The 25,384-nt window shown below is 46.0% G+C and overlaps 1 long non-coding RNA gene and 2 pseudogenes across 1 annotated transcript; 1 reads left to right on the top strand and 2 right to left on the bottom strand.

Moving 5' to 3' along the window:
* Positions 1-670: 670 nt before the first annotated feature.
* On the bottom strand, positions 671-2,204 carry LOC100412859 (cyclin-L2 pseudogene; annotated as a pseudogene).
* A 10,573-nt stretch (positions 2,205-12,777) lies between these two features.
* LOC100412502 (ufm1-specific protease 2 pseudogene) lies at positions 12,778-14,198 on the top strand (annotated as a pseudogene).
* Positions 14,199-14,358: 160 nt separating this feature from the next.
* LOC144578346 (uncharacterized) lies at positions 14,359-18,494 on the bottom strand. Its single transcript, XR_013523913.1, has 2 exons — positions 18,349-18,494; positions 14,359-16,006 (listed from the first exon to the last, which is right to left on the bottom strand). It is a non-coding gene; the product is annotated as an uncharacterized LOC144578346 (long non-coding RNA).
* Between the last annotated feature and the right edge of the window lie 6,890 nt (positions 18,495-25,384).

The following is a 25,384-nucleotide window of genomic DNA, read 5'->3' as shown; positions in this document are numbered from 1 at the left end:
TTAAGCCCAGCATCCATTAGCTATTCTTCCTGATGCTCTCCCTCACCCAACAACCTGCCTCCAAAGGGCCTCACTGTGTCTTATTCCCCCCATGTCTCTATGTGTTCTCATCATTCAGCTCCCACTTGTAAGTGAGAACATGTGGTCTTTGGTTTTCTTTTTTTTTTTTAACTTGTATTAAACACATGTTTATTTACAACATGGAGAGAGAATAAGGGGCAATTAAGGCCATTTTCTCTTGTGAAACACTGCAAAATATGTACATAAGTACAACCTAATATAGGCAAAGATTCTTAAAATCATCTTTCTTGGCTTCCCGTAATTGAGTGTCAGTCGGGGAGTGGAGAAGGGGCTGCCAATAACACCAGGCCACGCAAAAAGGGCATGTGGGTTCCCGTTTTCATCCAGCCGCCCTCAAAGCCGCTGCCACCGCCATAGGGCCCTGCACAGCCCAGGTGTGCGCCACCCCCAAGACCGGCCTGAATGAAGCGCATGTCACCGGCCCCCCAATTCCATTTCCAAATCCACCAAGATCCAGTCAAAATATATTTCCAAAAAGAACCCTACCAAAGGGCCACTTGCACTAAGGGAGTGCACCCAGGGGTCACAGGGCAGCCATCAGGTACCTCCCCGGGAAGGGCCTGCGACCACCAGTCACTGCAACCCTGCCTCACCTCCGATGCCTGCTGTGCCCAGGGTGGTCCCGCTCGCAGCGACAGCTGGTGCGTTGGTACGACCTGGAGAGCTCCCGTCGCTGGTCTCTGTAGTAATGACTTTTCTTTTTGTATTTCCCCGGATTACCCACCCGCTCCCTTGACCTGCTTCGAGAACAGGACGGGCTCCCGCTCCGAGACTTGTGTGGTTTCTGGGGGGGGATACTTGCAGTCCGAATCTCAGAGCTTTTGTAGGGGGTGCTGCGGGGAGCCTGTCTCGGTGGGGAGTCACTCCGGCTCCGGGAGCCGCTCTGCGACTTGGACCCACCAGACGTGGAGCCGCTGTCACTTTTCCTCCTCTTAGGTGAAGCCGATCTCGATGGATACCTGGAGTAGTTCTGCTCACAGCTCCGGCTCCGACTTCGACTCTCTCGCCCTTTGGCAAGCCATTAACGGGGCTGCCCGCCTTGGCCTTCTTGGTGCCCTCTGCCCTCCTCTTGCTGTTCTTCACAGAGAGTGGGGAAGGCTTGTTCCCCTTACCTTCTGTGGGGGATTCCGCCAGCTTGGACGCCGGTGAGAAGCCCGCGCGCGGTGCCATCGGGAACCTGAGTACCCCCGGGCAGCAGGCCCTGGGCTTGTGCCTCCTCCATGGCGTGCTTCCTCTTCTCCACCTCACCTTCCAGGTGTGTGAGATCAACCTTTTTCCGAGCATAAAGCTGCAAGATCTTTAAGCAGATTTCCCTAAGTTCTTCTTCAGTTGCTCCAAACAAAAGAAACCAATGAGGACGATTGGGCAGAGATCTCCAATGTCCGGGCAGCAAGATAAATGCAGGCACAGGCAATGCTCTGAGGCTGGAACCGCATGAATACATCTGTGCGAAGGCTGTCGTTCATGTAATTCCATGAGGTCTGGGCCAGGTGTTGGTTACGCTCACACTCTAACACCTGAAGGTACATAACGATTATCTTGTGAGGGTGCTTCACATGGACGCAGAAACCCAACTCTTTGAGAACTCGTCTTTCCGCCTTTATAATTTGGTTCTTTAAATTAACATAATCTTGATCCAGTAGCAGAGGCACAGGCTTCTTTTTCTCTCTCAGCTGTCGAAGGTGGTGAAACCCGTTGACGGCGTCCCGTATGCCTCTCGGAGCCTCTTCTATCTTGGAAGCCAGGTGAACCCAGGCTATTGACACATGCTCCATGGAATGCTTCACGAAGGACTTGGTATAGAACCGCTGGAACAACACCTGCTCGGTGTCCATGGCCACCTGACGCAGACGGAGCAGGATGCCGGCCGCCTGGATGAGCTTGCAGCCTACCATGCGGAGGTCGGTCTCCGTGTCTGTGTCGAGGCCGCTCGACCTGGACGGCGTGAAGCGGAGCTTGTCGTCAGGTAGGAGGCAGTTTTCCAAGGTGATGAGCACCCCGGAGTATAGCAGGTCCCCAGTCAGCGCACCTCGCGACCCGGCGACTGAGCCCCCAGAGCCCGGGATACCGGCTGCTGCTACAGGAGCTGCCGACCCCGCAGCCCCAGCCACCGCCACTGCCATTTTGGGCTGCCTGGTCTTTGCTTATCTGTTCCTGAGTTAGTCTGCTGAGGATGCTGGCTTCCAACTCCATCCATGTCCCTGCAAAGTACATGATTTTATTCCTTTTTATGGCTGCATAGTATTCCATGGTGTATATGTACAACATTGTCTTTATCTAGTCTGTCATTGATGGGCCTTTAGGCTGATTCCATGTCTTTGCGTATATTCATTGCAGCAATATTCACAAGGGCATACCTACTTTTTATCATAGTATGCACATTACCTTCCACGGCCAATAGTTGAAAAACTGTGAAATTTCTTTTTCAGTTCCTCCTCTCTTCCAGAGATTTCCTTTCCCCTCTCTGGTTTCCCTATAGCTGTCTAGGGTCATCTCCTCACTTAACATTCCACTGGGGACTATCTACACGTATCCTTCAAAACAGGAGTTCTTAACCTGATGCAAGAGGCCCAGTGAATTTAATGCAAAACGTTGGGGGAGAAATTTCAAGGGAAATGATTCAAAATTGCAACATACTCTCAAATAATTAATTCATGATAAAAGGTTGACCTAAAACTAAAGACCTGTTTTAGGTCTTTTCTGCCGTGTTTTGTTTTGTTTTGATAGTAGAGTCTCACTGTTACCTAGGCTGACGTGCAGTGGTGCAATCTGGGCTCACTGCAACCTCCAGCTCCTGGGTTCAAGCAATTCTTGTGCCTCAGCCTCCTGAGTAGAGGACTACAGGCATGCACCACCATGCCTGGCTGTTTTCTATTTTTAGTTTCACCATGTTGGCCAGGCTGGTCTCGAACTCCTGACCTCAAGTGATCCACCTGCATTGGCCTCCCAAAGTGCTGGGATTACAGGCATGAGCCACTGCGCCTGGCCTTCTCCAGTATTCTTTAAACCCACCTGTCCTGTTTCCCACTCTTCAGAACCATGGATTCTGCTTTCCAAGGTGAAATCAGTAAGCTAAGAAATTACTTTGCCCTCCTTCCTTTCCCATCCTTTTAATATATGTGCACTCTAATCGTGTCTTAAAAGTGATGCTCAAACACAAAGTTTCACTTTTAAAATTACAAGCATTCTGGTGGGCTGAAGTTTTCCTGGTGCGCCTCAGAATACTCATATACAGTCCTTTGACATGCCCTGCCATTCTACGATCTCTCCTTTCTTTTACTTACCTCTTCCATTTCTTACCAACCTCCTCCTGATTTCAGTTACCCTCTCTGCTAATTTACATTTTTCCCCCAAAAGAAGTTTATGAGTTAGGCCTCCTCCCATGAGCTTCTGTCTCTACCCCACCACCTCTTCCCTTGCGGTATTGTGATTGCTAGCTAATTGGCATGACTTCCCCTGACAAGCTCCTGGGAGCAGGCACTGTGTTTTGTTCACTGTTTTAGCCTCTGTGCCTAGCATACATACAGTTTAGATTAACCATTCTATGAGGATATGAATAAAATCTAGTTTAGATTAACCATTCTATGAGGATATGAATAAAATCTCAACCAGTTGGCTGGGCGTAGTGGCTCACACCTGTAATCCTAGCACTTTGGGAGGCTGAGGTGGGTGGATCGAGGTCAGGAGTTCAAGACCAACCTGGCCAACACAGTGAAACTGTCTCTACTAAAAATACAGAAATTAGTTGGGCATGATGGCTGGTGCCTATAATCCCAGCTACTCAGGAGGCTGAGGTAGGAGAATCGCTTGAACTCAGGAGGTGGAGGTCCCAGTGAGCTGAGATTATGCCATTGCACTCCAGTTAAGGTGACAAAGCAAGACGCCATCTCAAAAAAAAAAAAAAAAAAAAATCTCAACCAGTCACGTAGCTAAGTACCCCACAGATCCACCATGTGCTCCCAGAGCCTAAGTGCCATTTTCACCTAAGTTCACAGCTTCATTCTTTGCAATGTCCTTACCTGCCATTCACCAAAAATTCAACTACCTTCACAAACCAGACACTTCCAGTTCTAGACAGATGCAGTTAATATGTGTATATGGCATCTCATAAATCTCTAATAGGACAGTTTGTCTGTATCATACAGTGTTACTGGACCACAGCAACAAAGAAGCACTAGTCTAATTATTTATTGACTTCAAATCAATAATTCATAGCCCTTTTGCTCCTACATACAGAATCCATTGTTCAAGTAGAGTCATCATCTATAAACATGACAAGGACTCCAGGAAAGCTATTTTTTAAAAATCTACTTGTCAATAAAAGAAATTGGGAGGCAGGGCAAATTGTTTAAATGTATAATATTCTTAACAAAATGGCTAAAAGCCCCATAACATTCTTATTTCTTCATGGCATTTCTAGAGCACGTAAATAGTATTTTTAAAGCTCAAGTAGTTTAGTGATTACATTATCCGATATCCCAATCATTCGCCCCCTTTTTTCCTTAATTTTTTCTTTCTCTAAATTCCGTGCTTGCTGAGGTTGATCACTGCCCTGTTGGAAGGAGACATAAATTGGAGTCACCAGAAACCAAGATGCAGGCCGGGCGTGGTGGTTCACACCTGCAATCCCAGCACTTTGGGAGGCTGAGGACAGCAGATCACGTGAGGCCAGGAGTTTGAGACCAGCCAGACCAACTTGGAGAAACACCATCTCTACTAAAAATACAAAAATTAGCCAGGCATGGTAGCGGGCGCCTGTAATCCCAGCTACTCGGGAGGCTGAGACAGAGGTTGCAGTGAGCTGAGATCATGCCACTGAACTCCACCCTGGGTGTCAGAGAGAGACTCTGTCTAAAAATAAGAAAAGAAAAGAAACCAAGATGCATGTGAATGGGATGACTGGGATGCTTGGATATCAGGGGAGGAGGTGCCTACGCAGATGGCAGCTCTGAAAGTGACTATAGTCTTTATTAGGTGGATACTTTGTCCTCTCCCTCTACCTGACAGTTTGTTGCCTGCCAGCCCCCACCAGAATATAAACTTCAATAGACCACTGTTTTGCTCTGTACTGTATCTTTTCTCCCTAGAATAGACCCAAGTAGAGCAGATGCTTAGTAAATATAATTACTGGGGAGATGGTGTCTCCAGTACATAATCGCTTGAGCCCAGGAGTTTGAGATCAGCTTGGGCAACCAGGCAAAACCCTGTCTCTACCAAAACACAAAAATTAGTCAGGCATGGTGGCGTGCACATGTAATCCCAGCTACTTGGGAGGCTGAAGTGGGAGGATCACTTGAACCTGGGAGGCGGAGGTTGAAGTAAGCCAAGTTGGCACCATTGCACACCAGCCTGGACCACAGAGCGAGACTCACTCTCAAATAAAATAAATAGATAAATTTTACATTAACATAGAGCATATACTCTACCACACATATCTAAAACTAAAGTTTTACCAAACAATACTTCTATATGTTTTCTAGTCTTTCTTATCCTTTATTATTATGATTGCTTGGCTGTTGCTATTTTTGCTGGTCTCAGACCACCACTAATTTCACGCACAACCCACAAAGAAATCAGAAGCTGCAATTTGAACAACACAGGCATGCAGCAGCTTCAGTCCTGCCCCAGCTGCTCCTGATTGTCAGTCAGTAGACGCTTCCACCAAGGTGAAAGTGGTAGGAAAAAAGAGCAGACTCTCTAGGCAGAGTCTTGAATGCAAACACTAGTTCCGTCCAGGGAGCTAGGGAAAATAACAGTCTCAGTTTTCTGGAAAAGGAAACTGTGGAAAGGAACAGCCTCTTTATCTGGAAAAGGAGGTTATCAGATCTTTGTGGGGTTTTTATAAAGACTAAATAAGACTGGTCATGGTGGCTCATGCCTGTAATCCCAGCACTTTGGGCAGATAGCTAGAGGTCAGGATTTGAGACCAGCCTGACCGACATGGTGAAACCACTTCTCTACTAAAAATACAAAAATTATCCAGGCACGGTGGTGCATGCTTGTAGTCCCAGCTACTTGGGAGGCTGGCAGGATTGGCTTGAACCCAGGAGTCGGAGGTTGCAGTGAGCCAACATTGCCCACCACTGTACTCCATCCTGGGCAACAGAGCAAGAGACACCGTCTCAAAAAAAAAAAAAAAGACTAAATGAGCGGCATATAAACAGGGTTTCTCAACTTTGGAACTATTGACATTTTGAGTTGAAGAATGTTTTGTGTGGAGACTGTCCTGTGGACTGTACGAAGTTAAACGGTATTCCTGGCCTCTATCCATTAGATGCCAGTAGTGCTCCCTCCAGATGTGACAATCCAAACCATCTCTTGGCATTGCTAAATCTCCCCTGGGAGACAAAATCACCCCAGATTGAGAGTCACTGGTATCTGTAAAGCATCTGCCACAGTCCTTGGCCACTATTATTACCCTAATCCTTCTTGCTTTGAAGAAACTAGAATTGAGTCTATGGGAGAGGACATACAGGACGCACAGTGCCAAGCTGTGTCCACCATCATAAGAGAGGATATGACCACTGTAGTGGCAGAACGATAGGCGTGAACTGTGTCAGCATGGCCATCATGAGGGGTCAGACCAAATCTGGAGCTGGAGGAACATGATATGGCCAGAAGTCTATGGAGGAAGGTGCATTACAATGGGGGCTGTGGGAAGAGGAAATGAAGAAAGGAATGGGTAAGCAGAAGCAGGGCCTGCTGATGACTGAATGCGGAAAGCAAAAGAGACTAGAGCAAAAGCCCAGCAGGCATCCCTACCAGGCACAACATGAATGGGGACAGTAGGAATGGGGTAGCAGAAGAAAGGCTTAAAGCTGATGATAAGCATGCTAGGTGTGGAAGTGACACATTCCTGGCTAGAAGGCAGAACTCCAGACCTAGGACACAGCTCATGGTTTCAAAGGATATCTGAAGTCATTTCTTCGTCTGCAGAAAGGTGGAGGAAGGAATCTCTTGAGTCCTGCAACAGTGGGTGTATTTCCTTAAAGAGTAAGCCATAATATTTGAGTTGTGCAAAAATATTGGTAAGGAAAAGATGAGCAAACTAAACCATAAATCAAATAAAATTATTTTTATGTATAGTTCTTTTACACATTATTTATTTGAGATGGAATTTTGCTCTTGTTGCCCAGGCTGGAGTACAATGGCCCAATCTCAGCTTACTGCAACCTCCACCTCCCAGGTTCAAGCAATTCTCCTGCCTTAGCCTCTCAAGTAGCTAGGATTGCAGGCACCTGCCACCACACCTGGCTTTTTTTGTATTTTGAGTAGAGACGGGGTTTCACCATTATGGTCAGGCTTGTCTTGAACTCCAGACATCAGGTGATCCACCCACCTCGGCCTCCCAAAGTGCTAGGATTACAGTCATAAGCCACCGTGACCTCCCTGGTATAGTTCCTTGTCAATTGTAAAGCGCAATTACCCAAGATTGCATTATTACCATCACAGGTAATATCCTTCATTGGGCATTTGTATCCTTTATTGAGAAACAGAATACCTAGGTCCATATGCTACAATGTGGAAAGAGGAGTGTTATTTTTTTTTCAGGATCTTACATCACTTTTTATAGAATATTGGTTGTAAATGATTCTTACCAAGATTTTTAAGTAACATTGTGAGTTAGCTAATAGTAGCTTTTATTTAGGCGTAAGTGAATTTAAGAATATGTTATAGGTATATATAGCTGCATTCTTTTTTTTTTTTGAGACAGGATGTTGTTGTGTCACCCAGGCTGGAGTGCAGTGACACGATCACAGCTCACTGCAACCTCCAAATCCTGGGCTCAAGCAATCTCCCACCTCAGCCTCCTGAGCAGTTGGGACTACAGTGTGTGCCACCATACACGACTAATTTTTGCATTTTTCTGTAGAGATGGAATTTTGCCATGGTGCCCAAGCTGGTCTCAAACCCCTGGGCTCAAAAGATTCTCCCGCCTCATCTTTCCAAAGTGCTGGGATTACAGGCATGAGCCACCGTGGGCAGCCTGTATTCTAATATTCATGGAAATGCCCACAATAGTATGCTGATATGGTTTGGATCTGTGTCCCCACCAAATCTCGTGTCGAATTGTAATCCCCAGTGTTGGAGTTGGAGTCTAGTGGGAGGTGACTGGATCATGTGGGCATAGTTCCCAGGAATAGGTTTAGCATCATCACCCTGGTGCTGTTCTCATGACGGTGAGTGAGTGAGTTATTGTGAGATCTGGTTGTTTAAAGGTGTGTGGGACTTGAGAATCTGAAATAGGTATAAGAAAATTAAATAACAAATAAAAATTAAAACAACAGAATGTGTATGACACCTCCCTCCAGCCTCTTGGCCATGTGAAGTGCTGCTGCCCCTTTGCCTTCTGCCATGAGTGTAAGTTTCCTCAGGCTTCCCCAGAAGCAGAAGCCACTATGCTTCTTGTACAGCCTGCAGAATCATGAGCCAATTAATCTTCTTCTGCTTCTTCTTCTTCTTTTTTTTTTGAGACAGAGTTTCGTTCTTGTTGCACAGTAGCATGATCTCGGCTCACCCCAACCTCTGCCTCCCAGGTTCAAGTGATTTTCCTGCGTTGGCCTCCGGAGTAGCTGGGATTACAGGAATGTGCCACCACACCCTGCTAATTTTGTATTTTTAGTAGAGACAGGGTTTCTTCATGTTGGTCAAGCTGGTCTCGAACTCCCGACCTCAGGTGATCTACCGGGCTCAGCCTCCCAAAGTACTGGGATTACAGGTGTGAGCCATGCCTAGCCTTTTTTTTTTTTTTTTTTTTTGAGACAGAGTCTCACTCTGTTTACCAGCCTGGAGTGCAGTGGTGCAATCTCGGCTCACTGCAACCTCCACCTTCCAGCCTCAAGCTGGAAAAAAACCTTTTCCTGAGCCTCCTAAGTAGCTGGGACCACAGGTGCATGCCACCATGCCTGGCTAATTTTTGTGTTTTTAAGTACGGATGGGGTTTTGCCATGTTGGCCAGGCTGGTCTCAAACTCAAGGGATCTGCCCGCCTTGTCCTCCCAAAGTGCTAGGATTATAGGCATGAACCACTGGTGCCTGGCCTAAAACTTTTTTCTTCATAAATTACCCAGTCTCAGATATTTCTTTATAGCATTATGAGAACGGATTAATATATATGTGTGTCTTTTCTAATACATGCTGATGTATGTGAATTTAAGCTCAAAGTAACACAAAGGCTCTATGAAAAGGTATTATAATTATTCAGTTGGCCACCCTCAGGGAAAAAAGCATTTAATGTAAAAAGCACCCATAATTTTATAAATAGAGAGCTGGTGGAATTTTATATAAAGTTAGTTACTTCAATGAGGAAATAAAGACTTATTATGAAGACCAGACAAACACAACAGAAAATGTGGCAAAATGCTAATTAAATATCACTGAGAGAGCAAAGAAGTTTCCACTCCCTCCAACATATGCCTCTATAAACCAAACAGGACTTGGCAAACCATGGGTAAGTTTGCAGTTCCCAGATTGACTAAGCACGAAGCTCATTGTTTAAGCGTGAAATTGTGTTTCCCTGTTTCTACTGATCCTCGCAGAGGCAGTAAGGCTTGGCCGAATGCTGTGATAGCCAGCTTCCAAGATCTCCCTCAGTGATTCTGCCTCTAGGCATTCACAGCCGTGCGTAGTCCTTTCTCACATTGTACCAGGCTTGATCTGTGTGACCAAAAAACGTATAGCAGAAAAGATGGTATGTCAATTTTCCAAGAATGGGTTATAAAAGATTGCAGCTTCTGTTGTGCATGCTCTCCCCACTTCCACTCCTAACCTCAGATCACTTGCTCTGGGGGAGGCAAGCTGCCGTGAGGTAAGTAGTCTTATGAGAGATCTACCTACTGAAGAAAGGAAGGCTCCAGCCAACAGGCACTGAACAAACCATGCCTGCCAACAACTCTGTGTGTGAGCCTGGAAGCTGATTCCCCAGCCTCAGTCAAGCCTTGAGACTGCAGCTCCAGCCAGTAGCTTGATTCGTCAAAAAGATACTCAGAACCACTCAACTAACCCACCCCTGGATTCCTGGCTCTGAGAAACTGTGTGAAATAACACGTTTGTTGTTTTATTGTACTAAATTTGTTATTTGTTTGTTTGTTTGTTTGTTTGTTTGAGACAGAGTCTCGCTCTGTCACCCAGGCTGGAGTGCAGTGGTGTGATCTTGGCTCACTGCAATCTCTGCCTTCTGGGTTCACGGGATTCTTCTGCCTCAGCCTTCCAAGTAGCTGGGACTACATGCGCGTGCCACCACGCCCAGCTAATTTTTGTATTTTTAGTAGAGACGGGGTTTCACCATGTTGGCCAGACGGTCTCAATCTCTTGACCTTGTGATCCACCCACCTCAGCCTCCCAAAATGCTGGGATTACAGGCATGAGCCACTGCGCCCAACTTAATCTGCTAAATTTGGGGGTAATTTATTATGTAGCAATAGGCAATTAATACATATACCTTCTGCAATGCAGTGAATGTTTCTGATCCCACTCCCAAAATTCGTATGTTGAAATTCTAACCTTCAAGGTGATGATATTAGGATGTAGGGCTTTGAGAGATCATTAGGTCGTGGGGGCAGAGCCCTTATGAAAGGATTAGTGCCCTTACACAAAAGGCCCCATATAGCTCACTAGCTGCTACCCCCATGTTAGGTTACAGCCACAGGATAGCCATCCATGAACCAGGAAGCCAGCCTTCACCAGACACCAAATCAGCCTTGACTTCCCGCCTCCACAACTGTGAGAAATAAATTTCTGTTGTTTGTAAATTACCCAGTTTACAGTATTTTGTTATAGCAGACTGAACGGGCTAAGAAAGCTTCTTTGTCTTTCAGAGAGGGAATGCGTTAAAAAAAAAAAACTGGATGAATCTAGTTTTGTTAATCTGACAGACCATCAGCATGGAGGTGGGAGAAACAGGAGAGAAAATCAAGCAAATGAATAATTCTCCCAGGAGAACTGGTACCTCATTAGATGGCTCCTATAGTGCTTATCCCTTTATTAACGAAGAATTAACATCCATGTCAGTCTTCAAAAGATTCTAATAGCCCTGAAACTCTGAGAACTTTAGGTGTCTGCTGAGACAGAAGAGAGAAAACCCTTCAGCAACTCCTCTCAACTATCTTTGGGTGTTGATGACTTGGTCAACAACTGTCTATTGAACTACTTCTCTGAAACTATAAACGATGCATATAAATAAAAGTCCAAATGGCACACACCCAGCAAAATGCTCAACACCAGGAAAATGGTAAACCTGGGAGGCAGAGGCTACAGTGAGCTGAGATTGCACCACTGCACTGCAGCCTGGGCAACAGAGTGAGACCGTGTCTCAAAAACAAAACAAAATCCTTCCGTTAGGCAGCTTGGTTTTGGTCTCACTCTCTTGTCTAGGCTGGAGTGCAGAGGCACAACTTTGGCTCACTGTAGACTTGACCTCCCTGGTTCAAGCAATTCTCCCCAAGTAGCTGGGGTTACAGGCTTGCACTGCCACATCCAGCTAATTTTCGTATTTTTGTCAGAGACAAGGTTTCACCATGTTGGCCAGGCTGGTCTTGAACTTCTGACCTCAAGTCATTTACCTGCCTTAGCCTCCCAAAGTGCTGAGATTACAGGCATGAGCCACCGTGCCTGAAATTATTATTTTTTTTTCAAACAGTATCTCACTTTGTTGCTCAGGCTGGAGTACAATGGCATGATCAAGGTTCACTGCACCCTCAACCTCCCTGGGCTCAACCCATCCTTCCACCTCAGCCTATAAAGTACCTGGGACTATAGGCACACATATCTTTTTGTAGAGATGGGGCTTCACCATATTGCCCAGGCTATTATGAGGCATCTTGATGGGCATTTTTGTTTGCTTCTTTAGTATACATTCCTTCAAGTAGAATTGCTAACATCATGTAGTATGCACATTTTTAAGGATTTTGAAACATAATGTCAAATTATGTTTGTATATATTGTTGGAATTTACACTTCCATCATCAGTATAAACTCCTATTATTTATAAACTCCATGCAATATGTTTTTGTTCTTTCAAAATAGAAGTAAGAAATCATAAAATTGATGTATGTATCTTAATGGTAAAAAAAAAAAAAAAAGAAAGAAAGAAAAATGAAATCAAGCTGTACCAAAGTGTAAACCAGTAAAAAGTAAAAGCCATGTTTCTCCTAATGCACTCCTTACCTTTTTGTCAATATCTTTCCAGGACTTATTCAGATAAAAAGGTGGAGATAGATGGTAGATGGATTAAAAAAAAGTGCACACTCGCAAGAAAGTGCAGTAGACACAGAGATACATATTTTTTTAGAACAAAAATAAAAACATATAGTTATTTTATAACTTTATTATTATTATTATTATTATTATTATTGGACAGAGTCTGTCTTTGTCACCCAGGCTGGAGTGCAGTGACATGATCTGGGGTCACTGCAACCTCTGCCTCCCACGCTCAAGTGATCCTCCCACCTCAGCCCCCGAGTAGCTGGGACCACAAGCAGGCGCCACCACACCTAGCTAATTTTTGTATTTTTGGTAGAGACTGGGTTTTGTGATGTTAGCCAGGCTGATCTCAAACTCCTGGGCTCAAGAGATCCGCCCACCAACATCTTTACCAAAGATAAGGTTGTGGTGAGCCGAGATGGCGACATTGCACTCCAGCCTGGGCAACAAGAGCAAAACTCTGTCTAAAAAAAAAATATATATATATATATATAAAATGAAAATTCATGAGAAAGACAAAAAGTTATCAGACAAGCATCAAATAGTAAATATAGATCTTACGCTGGAAATGTCAACCTCCTTGGCAGTTGTAATGCCCATCATTGAAAGAGAAAGCGAAGGACACCATTATGTTAATATGACTTTACCTGTTGATGCAGTTGTATCTGTTGGCCCAGAGGAAACCTGAGGAAAAGTTTGTAAACTTTTATTTGATGCAATTCATAATCAACAAACTGATATGGAAAAATGCATTTTGAAATATATGAAAGGAAGATCTATTGTGGTCCCTAAGTCACTGCAATTTTTATTACAGGAGAAAAAAATTTTTTTTTTTTGAGACGGAGTTTTGCTCTTGTTACCCAGGCTGGAGTGCAGTGGTGCGATCTCAGCTCACTACAACCTCCACCTCCTGGGTTCAAGCAATTCTCCTGCCTCAGCCTCCCAAGTAGCTGAGACTACAGGCTCATGCCACCATGCCCAGCTAATTTTTGCATTTTTAGTAGAGACAGGGTTTCACCATGTTTACCAGGATGGTCTCAATCTCTTGACCTCGTGATCCACCCACCTCGGCCTCCCAAAGTGCAGGGATTATAGGCATGAGCCACCATGCCCAGCCGAGAAAAAAATTCTTATAACCATTTCATATCCTTCAGGAATACCAGATGGTCAGCTGCAGGCTTATAGAAAGGAGTTACATGATCTCTTCAGTCTGTCTCATGACAGATCCTATTTCAAAAGGTCTAATGCTTATCACTTTCCAGATGAGCCGCCATACAAAGATGGTTACAGTAGAAATCCACATATTTATCTCCATCTACCTAACATGGAGACTGGTATGATTTATGTGGTCCAGGACATATATGTTTATCATCATTATATGCAGGACTGGATAGGTGACAATGGCTGGGGCTGTGCTTAATGATTTCTGCAGATTATCTGCTCTTGGTTCAAACATCAGGAATACACAGAGAAGTCCATTCCAACACACAGAGAAATTCAGCAGGCTCTAGTTGATGCTGGTGACAAACCAGCAACATTTGTTGGATCACTGCAGTAGATTGGATCTATTGAGGTACAGCTGGTACTAAGCCAATTGACTGGTATAAATTAAAAAATACTGTTTGTCAGCCAAGGTTCAGAAATGGCCTCTCAAGGACAGGAACTGGCTAATCATTTCCAAAGCGAAGAGACTTCAGTTATAATCGGGGAGGAGTTTTGGCCCAAACAATACTAGGAGTTGCATGGGATAAGACTATAGGCCAGATAAAGTTTCTGATTCTAGATCCACATTATACAGGTGCTGAAAACCTGCAAGTTATTTTGGAAAAGGGCTGATGTGGAGGAAAGGGCCCAGACTTTTGGAACAAGTATGCTTACGATAACTTATGTCTTCCTCAGTGACCAAATATGATTTAAAATATCTTGGAGTGAAAGACTGCAGTACATTGGTATTATAAACTTGTGAATAAAGAATCAGTTTAATTTCACATTTTAAAAAAGTGACACATAATTGTCCGACCTACCCTCTGCGGGAAGACTGGGCTCATTGGGAAAGAAACCGGACCGCAGGCTAGAGGAAATTCCTTAAGTTCAGGCTTTATTGAGAGGAAAGAGCCTCCGGGCAGGCCAGCTGGGACGAAAAGGAAAAATGGCCGCGCTGCTCAGAGGGGCAGGGTTGTTTTATAGGGGGCTGAAGGGCTGGGGGGTGGGGAAGCCAAAAGCCGAGGTGGTGGGCAACTGTTGGTCAGTTTGAACTGCTGGGTGGGAAGCTGGGCGGCGGGAAGCTGGGCGGCGGGAGGGCTAGGACCGGGAGGGCTAGGACCGGTATGTAAAGTGAGAGATAAGGGAGCCTCTTTGTGGGGGAGGGAAAGAGAGAGAGAGAGAGAGCGTTTGCGGTAGGGGCAGAGTTTTCCAAACATTCCCGACTCCTTAAAGAAAAGAAAAAGAGGGGGTCAGGGGCGTCGGTTGTCTCTCTGGCTACTTCCTGCTGACAAGGGTCGACGGGGGGTTCTGAAGAGGTTTCTTTTCCTAAGGAGCCTGGAGGTTTGGGGAGAGGTCTGTTTCTTGCACTCGTTCAGGGTGGGGTTGGAGCAGCATCTGGTGGATGGTGACTCCAGTCAGTTCTTGAAAGAGCCGCTGTAGGAACTGGAGAAAGCAAGGAGCAATAAGTAAGATTAGGCAAACGGCTATTAGGGGCCCAAGCAATGGTGACAAGAGGGTATACATAGAGGAAGACCACCACGCTGTGGCTTCAGCCGAGAACTTCTGACTCTAGAGGTTAGTTTCGAGTTTCTGGAGGCTCTCGATTCGGGTTTCTACTAGGCCGGATTCACTGATGTAGTAACAGCACTCTTCTTGTAGGAAGATACAGGTCCCTCCTCGTTCAGCAGTGAGCAGGTCTAGGGCTCTTCAGTTCTGTAAGGCAACTTGGGCAACTGAGGTGATCTGTCGTTGGAGTGATGCTAAAGACTCAGTAGAGTCATCAATAGCTGCTTGGAATTGCGAGGTCAGTCGGGCTATAGCCAGGTGAGAGTGGACTAGTGCCCCTCCTCCTAATCCTGCTGCAAGTGCTGAACCAGCAAGGGAGACTCCAACGGCAATGGGTAGGAAGGCAGCTCATCGGGTGCAGCGATGGGGAGTTTGCAGCATCTGGAATTCGGCTGGGGAATATATAGTGAGTCGAGGGACTAGGGTTACCGGGAGGACTTTCTGTGTATTTTCAGATGGCTGGGTGGGTTGGGGAAGAGAAGCGTTGGCGTGTTCTCGGAGAAGGCTGCGAAGGAGAGTAAAGTAGGGGAGGTAGCTGTCTAGAGGAGTAGTCTCTGGCGGTGGGGGAGTTGAAAGTAGGAAGGGGCAACCATACAGCAGCTCAAATGGGCTAAGCTGTGATGGGCCCCAGGGGCCTGCTCTTACCCTGGTGAGGGTGATAGGAATTAAGGTTACCCAGGATTGGCGGAGCTCAAGCATGAGCTTAGTCAGATGCTCCTTTATTAGGCCATTGGCCCGTTCCACCTTACCAGAGGACTGAGGATGGTAGGCAGCATGTAGCTTCTACTGAATTCCTAGAGAGGTAGAAATGGCATTAGTGACTTTGGAGATAAAGGCTGGGCCGTTGTCTGACTGTATGGTAGCCGGGAGTCCAAAGCGTGGGATGATGTCTTGAATGAGATGAGTGGCTACTGTCCCGGCAGACTCAGAGGCTGTGGGGTAAGCTTCAATCCAGCCTGAAAAAGTGTCAACAATGGTTAGCAGATACCGGTACTGTTTGTGCTTTGGCATATGGGTGAAATCAATTTGCCAGTCTTGGCCAGGTAGGAACCCGCGTAGCTGATGAAGCTGGCGCCGGGGATGACAGGAACCCTGGGAATTAGTTTTCACGCAGACAGTACATGAGGACTGATCTTCCTATATGGTACTGAGGAAGCTGTGGGGGTGAAAAAGTGGGTTGAGGAACTGGTATAAGGCTTTAGGCCCAATGTGGAGTGAATTATGGATGTCTTGGATTATCTGGTACCTTTGCTTTTCAGGGAGGATGAGGAGGTTATGCTTGAAGGCCCAGTCATCCTTGAACTGTACCCCAGGGGTAGACTGGAGGGTCTGGAGTTCTGAGGCAGAGTATTGAGGGCTAGGAGAAAAAGGCTGTGTGGGCTGGCGGTGGGGAAGGTTATGACGGCCTTCAGCTTTGAAAGGATGTCTCACCCCAGAAGGGGAACTGGGCAGGTGGGGATTACTAAAAAGGAGTGGGTGAAGGGAGTGGAGTTATATGAGCACATGAGTGGTGGGGTTTGATAGGGGATACTCGGGGTCCCATCGATTCCCATGACTAAGACCTGGGAAGGGGTGAGATGGCCAGAATAAGAAGGAAGTGCGGAGTAGGTAGCCCCCATGTCTTGTGACCCTAGGCTCGGCGAGGGTAACCGGAGTCGGAAAGCCAGGGCCCCGCTAGTCATCTAGCAGCCCTAGTAGACTGGGGAACGGAGCTCCCTCGGAGGTCGGCTCCTGGCAAGCAGGCTCCTCCCTACTGAGGGTGACCGCCGGCTGCGTAACGCCAGTGTGTCTGTTTTGAGGAACCGGCACGCTGGGGAAGCTGGGGCAGTCTGACTTCCAGTGTCCCGGGAGCCGACAGATAGGGCAAGGCTTAGTTGGTGGCCGTGGTTGTGGACAGGCTCGGGACCAGTGTCCTTCCTTTCTACATTTGAAACATGCCCCTGGAGGGGCATGGGTTTCGGCCTTGGGCTTCTGGTTCCCTGCCGGCCTTAGAGCCGCCACTAGGGCTTGGGTCTGGAGGGCAGCCTTCTGTTTCATGCGAGTTTGGCGGGCAGCCTCAGCCGCATCTTCCCTGGCATTGAATACTTTAAAGGCCATTTTTACCAGGTCTTGGATGGGAGTCTCTGGCCCCTCTTCTGCTTTCTTTAGTTTCTTTCTTATGTCGGGTGCTGATTGGGAGATAAAATGGGAGGCTAATACAGTGGCCCCGTTTTGGGAGGCTGGATCTAGTTGAGTGTACCGGACTAGGGCTTCTTATACTTGAGTGAGGTATTGGAATTCTTTAATATAGGTGGATGGGTTGGCTGAGAAGGATCCTAAACGTTTCTCAATTTGGGACAGGTCTTGGAGTGAGAAAGGAACATGGACCCTGATTAAACCTTCTGCGCCTGCTACTTCTCGGAGTGGGGCCAGGATAGCTGGCTGGTGAGAGCGGGTGTGGGCCGCCACCAGAGAGGCAAGAGGAAGTGAGGCCTCTGAGGGAGGGGGCTCGGAGGGAGTAGAGGAAGAGCGAGGCATGGCCTCTGAGGTAGGAGGTGCAGAGGGAGTGGGGGAAGGGCGTGCCGTTGATGGCGAGTGGTTGCTGAGATTGGCAGGAGAGGACAGATGTTCAGGCAGATCCTCCGGTGAGGAGTAGGGAGGGGGAGAGGTAGTGGAGGAAGATTTATGGGGGGTTCGAGATAAGAGGATTTGGTAGGTGGAGCAGGAAGAACATAGGTTGGGGTGGGTACGGAGGTCCCAAAAAGCCTGGACGTAAGGAATTTCATTGTCCTTGCCCGCGCGGCGACAAAAATCGTCGAGATCTCGGAGGGTGTTGAAATCAAAAGTGCCAGTCGGGGGCCAACGTGACTGGTTACTGAGTTTGTATTGGGGCCAAGCCACCTGGGACAGGAAAACAAGCTTTTTCTTTCTGAGGGTTTGGGAATATCCCAATTTGGTAAAATTTCGCAGCAAGCACCCGAGGGGGGTGCTCAGAGGTATTTTGGACTCCGAATTTCCCATGGCAGGCGCAGCTACAGACTCTCCGGCGCGGATGGGCAGATGCAACGAAAAGGCGTCCCCGTTCGTTGCAAATTCCCCGAAGTACAATCAAGTACGGGAAAGGGAAGCGGTCAGAGGGGCGTCCCCCGTCTGGCGGCTGTCCCTCGGAAGGCTCCTGGAGCCGGAACGGAAGACTACCTTGGCTCGGCCGAGACTAGGCAAGGAGTCCGTGCGGAACGCCGGAGGGAGCAACTGCACCATGCCGTAGGAAGAGGAGACGGGAAGCGGGGGAAGGCAAAGCAAGAAAAACTTGGCTTACCTTAATCGGAAAGTGGAGGTGGCAGGGCCAGTGTTGGGTAGGTCGGGGAGGGGGGCCGTGGCCGGGCCAACGGCCCCAGCTCCCGTCCCGGGTTTCCGGCACCATTTGTCCGACCTACCCTCTGCGGGAAGACTGGGCTCATTGGGAAAGAAACCGGACTGCAGGCTAGAGGAAATTCCTTAAGTTCAGGCTTTATTGAGAGGAAAGAGCCTCCGGGCAGGCCAGCTGGGACGAAAAGGAAAAATAGCCGCGCTGCTCAGAGGGGCAGGGTTGTTTTATAGGGGGCTGAAGGGCTGGGGGGTGGGGAAGCCAAAAGCCGAGGTGGTGGGCAACTGTTGGTCAGTTTGAACTGCTGGGTGGGAAGCTGGGCAGCGGGAAGCTGGGCGGCGGGAGGGCTAGGACCGGGAGGGCTAGGACCGGTATGTAAAGTGAGAGATAAGGGAGCCTCTTTGTGGGGGAGGGAAAGAGAGAGAGAGAGAGAGCGTTTGCGGTAGGGGCAGAGTTTTCCAAACAATAATAGTTTAGAAGGCAAGTAAACTTGTTTTAGCAGCTGCTTAGGCATATTTTGTGCCCCCTTCTTGATTTGGAGGGTTTGATCTCCTCCTAATTTTATTCCTCAAAACCAGCCCTTACCATCTTACATGCCCACCTCTTCTGCAGTAGTCCCTGGGCCTAGAGGGAGGCAGCTTCTATAGTCTTAGCAGCAGAGTGTTAGCTGTGGGGATCCCTGGGGCCAGTGGGATGCCAAATGAGGGAAGTTCACATCTCTGGTCTTCAGAATACCATGATTTTGGTTTCCTTGGAAGTAAAACAAGGAGAGATAAATAACATTTATAGTTTGACAGTTATGAGAGTAATTCGCATGATAGAACAGAAAAAGGAACCTATTCCATTAGGGAACCAATTAAAAATCTGAAAAATATTTATAATTTGGTACTTTCTAGAGGGTTATTGTAGCCAAGAAATAATGATTTAATCTGCACTTAAAAAGTTAAGGCTAAAATCTAGTATTAAGTGTTACACTTTTCCCTTAAAACAATTATTATTAACTATCATTGAACTCATGCAGACAGCTATACTGTTATAAAATTACAATCTGGATTTTGGAGAACTCAGAAAGGTAAATTTGCTTACCTAAACATACTTCACCCAAATAACTTAAAATATTTTTTTGACTTTTCTTTAACCAGAGTACTTGCTTTTAAAACAAGATGTTTGTTTACCTTGGAAATGCCATTTTTTAAACATACAGCTCACGGGAGCTATTTGGCACTGTAGCTTCTCACAGTTAGTCCCAGGAAAATGGCTCTTGGCTTATTAGGTAGAAAGATTTCATGTAAGCCATTTTTATTTATCATGGAATTTGGGAAACATTATTTCTATGAGTATAGGGATAGCTTCAGTTAATATTCCATAGCAAGGCAGCAAATGCCCCATCAAGTAGAACTGCTCTAGCTCAGTCCTTGTTATTGAAAAGTATTCAGTTTTTGCCATCAGCCCCTATAAATGCTCCACACAAAAGGCTAGGCAGTGGAGAATTTACATAAGCAGATTTACATGTCTTCAGGGTTTTTTTTTGTTTCTGTTTTTGTTTTAGAGATGGAGTCTCACTCTGTCACCCAGGCTGGAGTGCAAGGGTGAGATCTTGGCTCACTGCAACCTCCGCTATCTGGGTTCAAGCGATTCTCCTGCCTTAGTCTCCCGAGTACCTGGGATTACAGGTGCGTGCCACCACGCCCAGCTAATTTTTTGTATTTTTAGTAGAGACAGAGTTTCACCCTGTTAGCCAAGTTGATCTTGATCTCCTGACCTAATGTCCACCCACCTATGTGAGCCACTATGCCTGGCCCTTTTTTCCATTTTCTAAAATTCTTACCACAGGCAATGGTTAGCTAAATAGTCTTAAATTTGCATATTAAAGGCAATTCAGGTGAAAACCAGATAGAAAAATTTACATCATAAGGTATGAAGAGAAAGTCTGGTGTGCTGGAGGGAAATTAGGGCTTGGCGGCTCATGCCTGTAATCCCAACACTTTGGGAGAGATGGGTGGATCACCTGAGGTTGGGAATTCGAGACTAGCCTGGTCAATATGGTGAAACCTCGTTTCTACTAAAAATACAAAAATTAGCTGGGCATGATGGCAGGCACCTGTAGTCCCAGCTACTCAGGAGACTGAGGCACAAGAATTGATTGAACCTGGGAGGTAGAGGTTGCATTGAGCCCAGATCATGCCACTGCACACTCCAGCCTGGGCAACAGAGTGAGACTCAGTGTCCAAAAAAAAAAAAAACCCCAAAAAAACAAACAAAACAATGGATTCAATTGCCAGTTGAACATAAAATTATAGAAGTCTATTATAAAGGCCTTTAAATATATACGTACACATTCACACACAAAGTTCCCATAGCTATTACTTCAGTACTTTAGCCATGAAATAAATACAACTTAGCTTGCAAAAAACACTTTTAGAGCCATAAGGCGGTTTTTATCTCAGTAGAAAAGTAACAGCAGATTAAAGCAGACAGAAACAAAAATAGAACCTAAGTACTCTATAGTTTGCAGGTCAATCTTAGGATTCTTTTTCCTTAATGTAAATGTGCACAAAGACCATATTATTTCCCTTTTATATAAACCCTGGCAAGCAGTGATGCCGTAACACCTAAGGAGTGCCCAGAAGGGAGCCGTTCTCCTCGTTTTTCCTTATTAGATTTGTTTCCTGCCCTTATTCTTTTCTTAAAAGGAGGAACTGAGCTGTATCCTGGGGTTTGGTGGTCTGGACGAAGTGCTGCTTCTGGGCAAGACTCTACAGTGTGTCACCACTGAGTCGTTTCCACCTTCTTACGGGTCTCAGTTTCTCTCTCCAGGGGTCTATGACCTCTAAGAGGGCTCAAAACACTGGGTGATCAGCCCTTATATACGTTTCCTGGATGAGTCATTTTAAAATTAATTTTGAGGGGAATTTCCCTGCAGGGTTACTGTACATCTCAGGTGGTCCACCCCCTAGACACTTCCACAAGTCCCTGGTCACCCAGGGGTGCCTTTGGCTGGAAGGAGCAAATGCCCTTTTTCTTTGGAACTGAAAAACTCAGTCTCTCATTTGTCTATGAAAACAACAGTTCAGTTCCTCACAGAAATGCACACAGGCAAACCAAATCAGGATACATTTTAGGAGAAAAAGCAATCGAGAATTCCATTTAGAATGAGTCTCTGAACTAGAATTAGGATCCTTAAACAACAACTTTCTAGGAGAAAACCAGCCCAGAATAAATCAAGGACCGTCAACCAAAGCGGGAACTCCGTCTGGGGCTGGGGAAGACAAGCTTGAACTCAGTGGGGCTTCAGTGGGCCCCTGCTCGTACCTTAGCTCTGGTTTTGGGCAACTCCTTTGTGATCCCAAGTCTTCTCTGAGGCCTCACGTATTTGGATGCCAAAATATTTTCAACCAAGAGTCAAACTCTGTAAAATATTTTAAGAGATTTATTTTGAGCCAAATATGAGCAACCACAGCCTGTGACACAGCCCTCAGGAGGTCCTGAGAACATGTGCCCAAGGTAGTTGGGGCACAGCTTGGTTTTATATATTTCAGGGAGGCATGAGACATCAATCAAATACACTTAAATACATTGGTTTTGTTCAGAAAAGCAGGACTCCTCAAAGCAGGGGGTCCAGGCTATAGGTAAATTTAAACATTTTCCGGTTGACGACTGAATTTGTCTAAAGACCTGGGATCAATAGATAGGAATGTCCGGGTTGAGATAAAGGGTGGTGGAGACCAGGTTTTATTGTGCAGGGGAATCTCTCAGATAGCAGACTTCAGAGAGAAAGCAGGTTGTAAAATGTGTCTTATCAGACCTAAAAGGGTGCCTGGCTCTTAGTTGATTATATCCTGGATCTGGGAAGTAAGGAAAGAAAACAAAGGGGAAAGGGGCTTCTCTATAGAATGTGGATTTTTCCCACAAGAGACTTTACAGGGCAATTTCAAGGTATGGCAGGGAACTATGTTTTGGGATTAAATATTTTGATTCTTTTCCCTTCTCATAACGTTATGCCAGAGTCAGATTGGGAAGTAAGTCATGATATATAGCATTAAATGAAACCCATCTGATGAGAATATATGGTTTGCAGGGCATGACTCCCTAGACCCCTTAGATAGGAATTTGGGCAAGATTTAAAAATCAGAGCTTAGTCCTCATCCTCTTGGCCCTTGTAGTTCTCCCTCTACCTCTCTGGTAGAGAACTGAGAACCCACCAGAACATCAAAACAAGCCTGAATAGACTGAGAACAACTTAAGGATAGCATTTCCTTCACTGAGTACAAGTGCTGGGTTTACACTGCTGTGGAAAAAAATCTGACCAGATGTTGGAATCTGGAAAGAGACACAAAGAGGGACACAAAGATGTTGGAATGTGGAAAGAGACACTAAGAGTGACCTTTCCTTTCTTCCCTAGCCCATTTTCTTGTGTTTCCTTGTCAAGATCAACCCCACGTTTACCCTGACTCGGTGCCCCCCGCCCTTCCTCTTTCAACAGCTGCCCCTTCAAGGACTGGTAGAATTAACCTCAGCCTTGAAAGTCTGCCAGCTTGGTTCTTAGGGTTCTGTCTCACAATACTACATCCATGTGGCCACTGTGCTGGGCTGAGAACTGTTAAATGTGTGCTCTGAATGAAGAGGCCCCCCAAACAGGCTTTGTGTGAGCAACATGGCTGTTTATTCACCAGGGTGCAGGCAGGCTGAGTCTGATAAGAGGGTCAGCAGAGGCGGTGGGATTGGAGTTGGTTTTATAGGTTTGAGGTAGGTAGTGTAAAGTTACAAAAGTTACAGTTTAGGGCAGTTTTTGCAAGCTGGGAGGGAGTGGTAGGGTCTAGTTACAAAGTCCAATTGCCTTATCAATTGAGGCAGGAATAAGGAACAATAGAAGAAAGTCTCAAGTTAATTAGGCACCACAGGTATTGATCATTCTTCCCCTTTTCGTGGTCTTCCAGTTACTTCAGACTTTCTAGTTCCAAGAATTCATCTGGAGTGTCTACACAGGTCACAGAGGTTACTGTGGTGTCCATGATGCCGTCAGTCAGCCTAAAAGACGTTACAAGAACCAGCAACAGCACAGCTCTGAGGCTGGAGGGGTTGTTACCTTCTGCCCTTCCAAATGCCATTTTCAGGACATGGTTCCATCTTGAACTTTTTTTCTTTCTGTTTCTGAAATGTACCACCTTTCCTGGATCTTAAGGGAAGGAGGATGACAATGTATCAGACTTAGTTAGATTTACTGGTGTTATCCTCCCAACCATCCCCCAAAAAGGGTGTTGTTCTACCCACTGTGAAATCATTAGTGGAAACATTTGAGGTGTTCAGGAGGTAGTGAGAGAAGAGGGTGCCTCTGAAAGGTCATGTGATGGAAATGAAAGATTCCCTGTGTCAGAGGCCTGTGAACCAGAGCAACTCCATCCTAAACAGGAGCTGCATAAAATGAGGCTGAAACCTATTGAACTGCATTCCCAGATGGGTGAGGCATTCTAGGTCACAGGATGAGATAAAAGGTCAGCACAAAATACAGGTCATAAAGACCTTGCTGATAAAACAGTTTGCTGGGCCTGGTGTGGTGGCTCATGCCTGTAATCCCAGCACTTTGGGAGGCTGAAGGGGGCAGATCATGAGGTCAGGAGTTCAAGACCATCCTGGCCAACCTGGTGAAACCCCATCTCTACTAAAAATACAAAAATTAGCCAGGCATGGTGGCATGTGCCTGTAGCCCCAGCTACTCTGGAGGCTATGACAGAAGAATCACTTGAACCTGGGAGGCAGAGGTTGCAGTGAGCCAAGATCATGCCACTGCGCACTACCCTGGGCAACAGAGTGAGACTCCATCTCAAAAAAAAAAAAAGAAAAGTTTGCAGTAAAGGGGCTGGCCAAAACCCACCAAAACCAAAACGGCCACGAAAGTGACCTCTGTTCATCCTACTACACTCCCAGGAGTGCCATGACAGTTTACAAATGCCATGGCAATGTCAGGAAGTTACCCTACAGAGTCTAAAAAGGGGAGGCATAAATAATCCACCCCTTGTTTAGCATATCATCAAAAAAATGAAAGGGCAACCAGCAGCCCTATCCATTCTTTTATTTTTTATTCCTTTACTTTCTTTTCTTTTTTTCTTATTTACTTTTCTTTCTTTCTTTTTTGTTTTGAGATGGAGTCTTACTCTGTTGTCTAGGCTGGAGTGCAGTGACATGATCTCGGCTCACTGCAACCTCTGCCTCCTAGATTCAAGCAATTCTTCTGTCTCAGCCTCCTGAGTAGCTGGGGAGGCTACAAGCTACGCCTGCTGGGTTCAAGCGATTCTCCTGTCCCAGCCCCTCCCAAGTAGCTAGGACTACAGGCACATGACACTACACCAGGCTAATGTTTGTATTTTTAGTAGAGATGGGGTTTCACCATGTTGGCCAGGCTGGTCTGGAACTCCTGACCTCAAGTGATCCTCCTGCCTCAGCTCCCCAAAGCACTAGGATTACAGGTGTGAGCCACCATACCTGGCCAAAAGTCTAGTTTGTCGACTTTTTTAAAAGTCAAGATATTTCTTGCACATCTGAGTTTATAGAGTGACATTAACATGAGTTGCTTATAAATAAATTAAAGCTCAGAGAAGTTAAATAACAAGTCCAAAACTACACAGCTAACAAGGAGCAAGAGTTGAAAACGAATATACTTTTGCTTCTACAACCCAGGCTTTTCCCATTCTACCTTGCTACCTCTTAAGCATTATGAGAATAATCTTCTCTGAAATTACTGCCAATTCACTATGAGCACCTGATGGGGCAAATAAATAAATAAATAAAATTACTGTCAATTAAACCACTTACAGTTAACCACAACCATCAATCTTGCCTTCCAAACACTTCTTAAAACTTTCAGTGTTCTTCATACTCAATGCCAACACCCTATGCCAGTTACTATCATCTCTTACTCAAATATTTGTCATTGCTCTCTAGTCTCCTTGTATTCACTCTTGTTCTAAATCCTATTTAAGGCCAGGTGGGA

Source organism: Callithrix jacchus, chromosome 11, assembly GCF_049354715.1.
Source record: "Callithrix jacchus isolate 240 chromosome 11, calJac240_pri, whole genome shotgun sequence".
Classification (NCBI taxonomy): domain Eukaryota; kingdom Metazoa; phylum Chordata; class Mammalia; order Primates; family Cebidae; genus Callithrix; species Callithrix jacchus.
The sequence above is the reverse complement of the archived record's forward strand: the minus strand, read 5'-3'. Positions and strand labels throughout refer to the sequence as shown.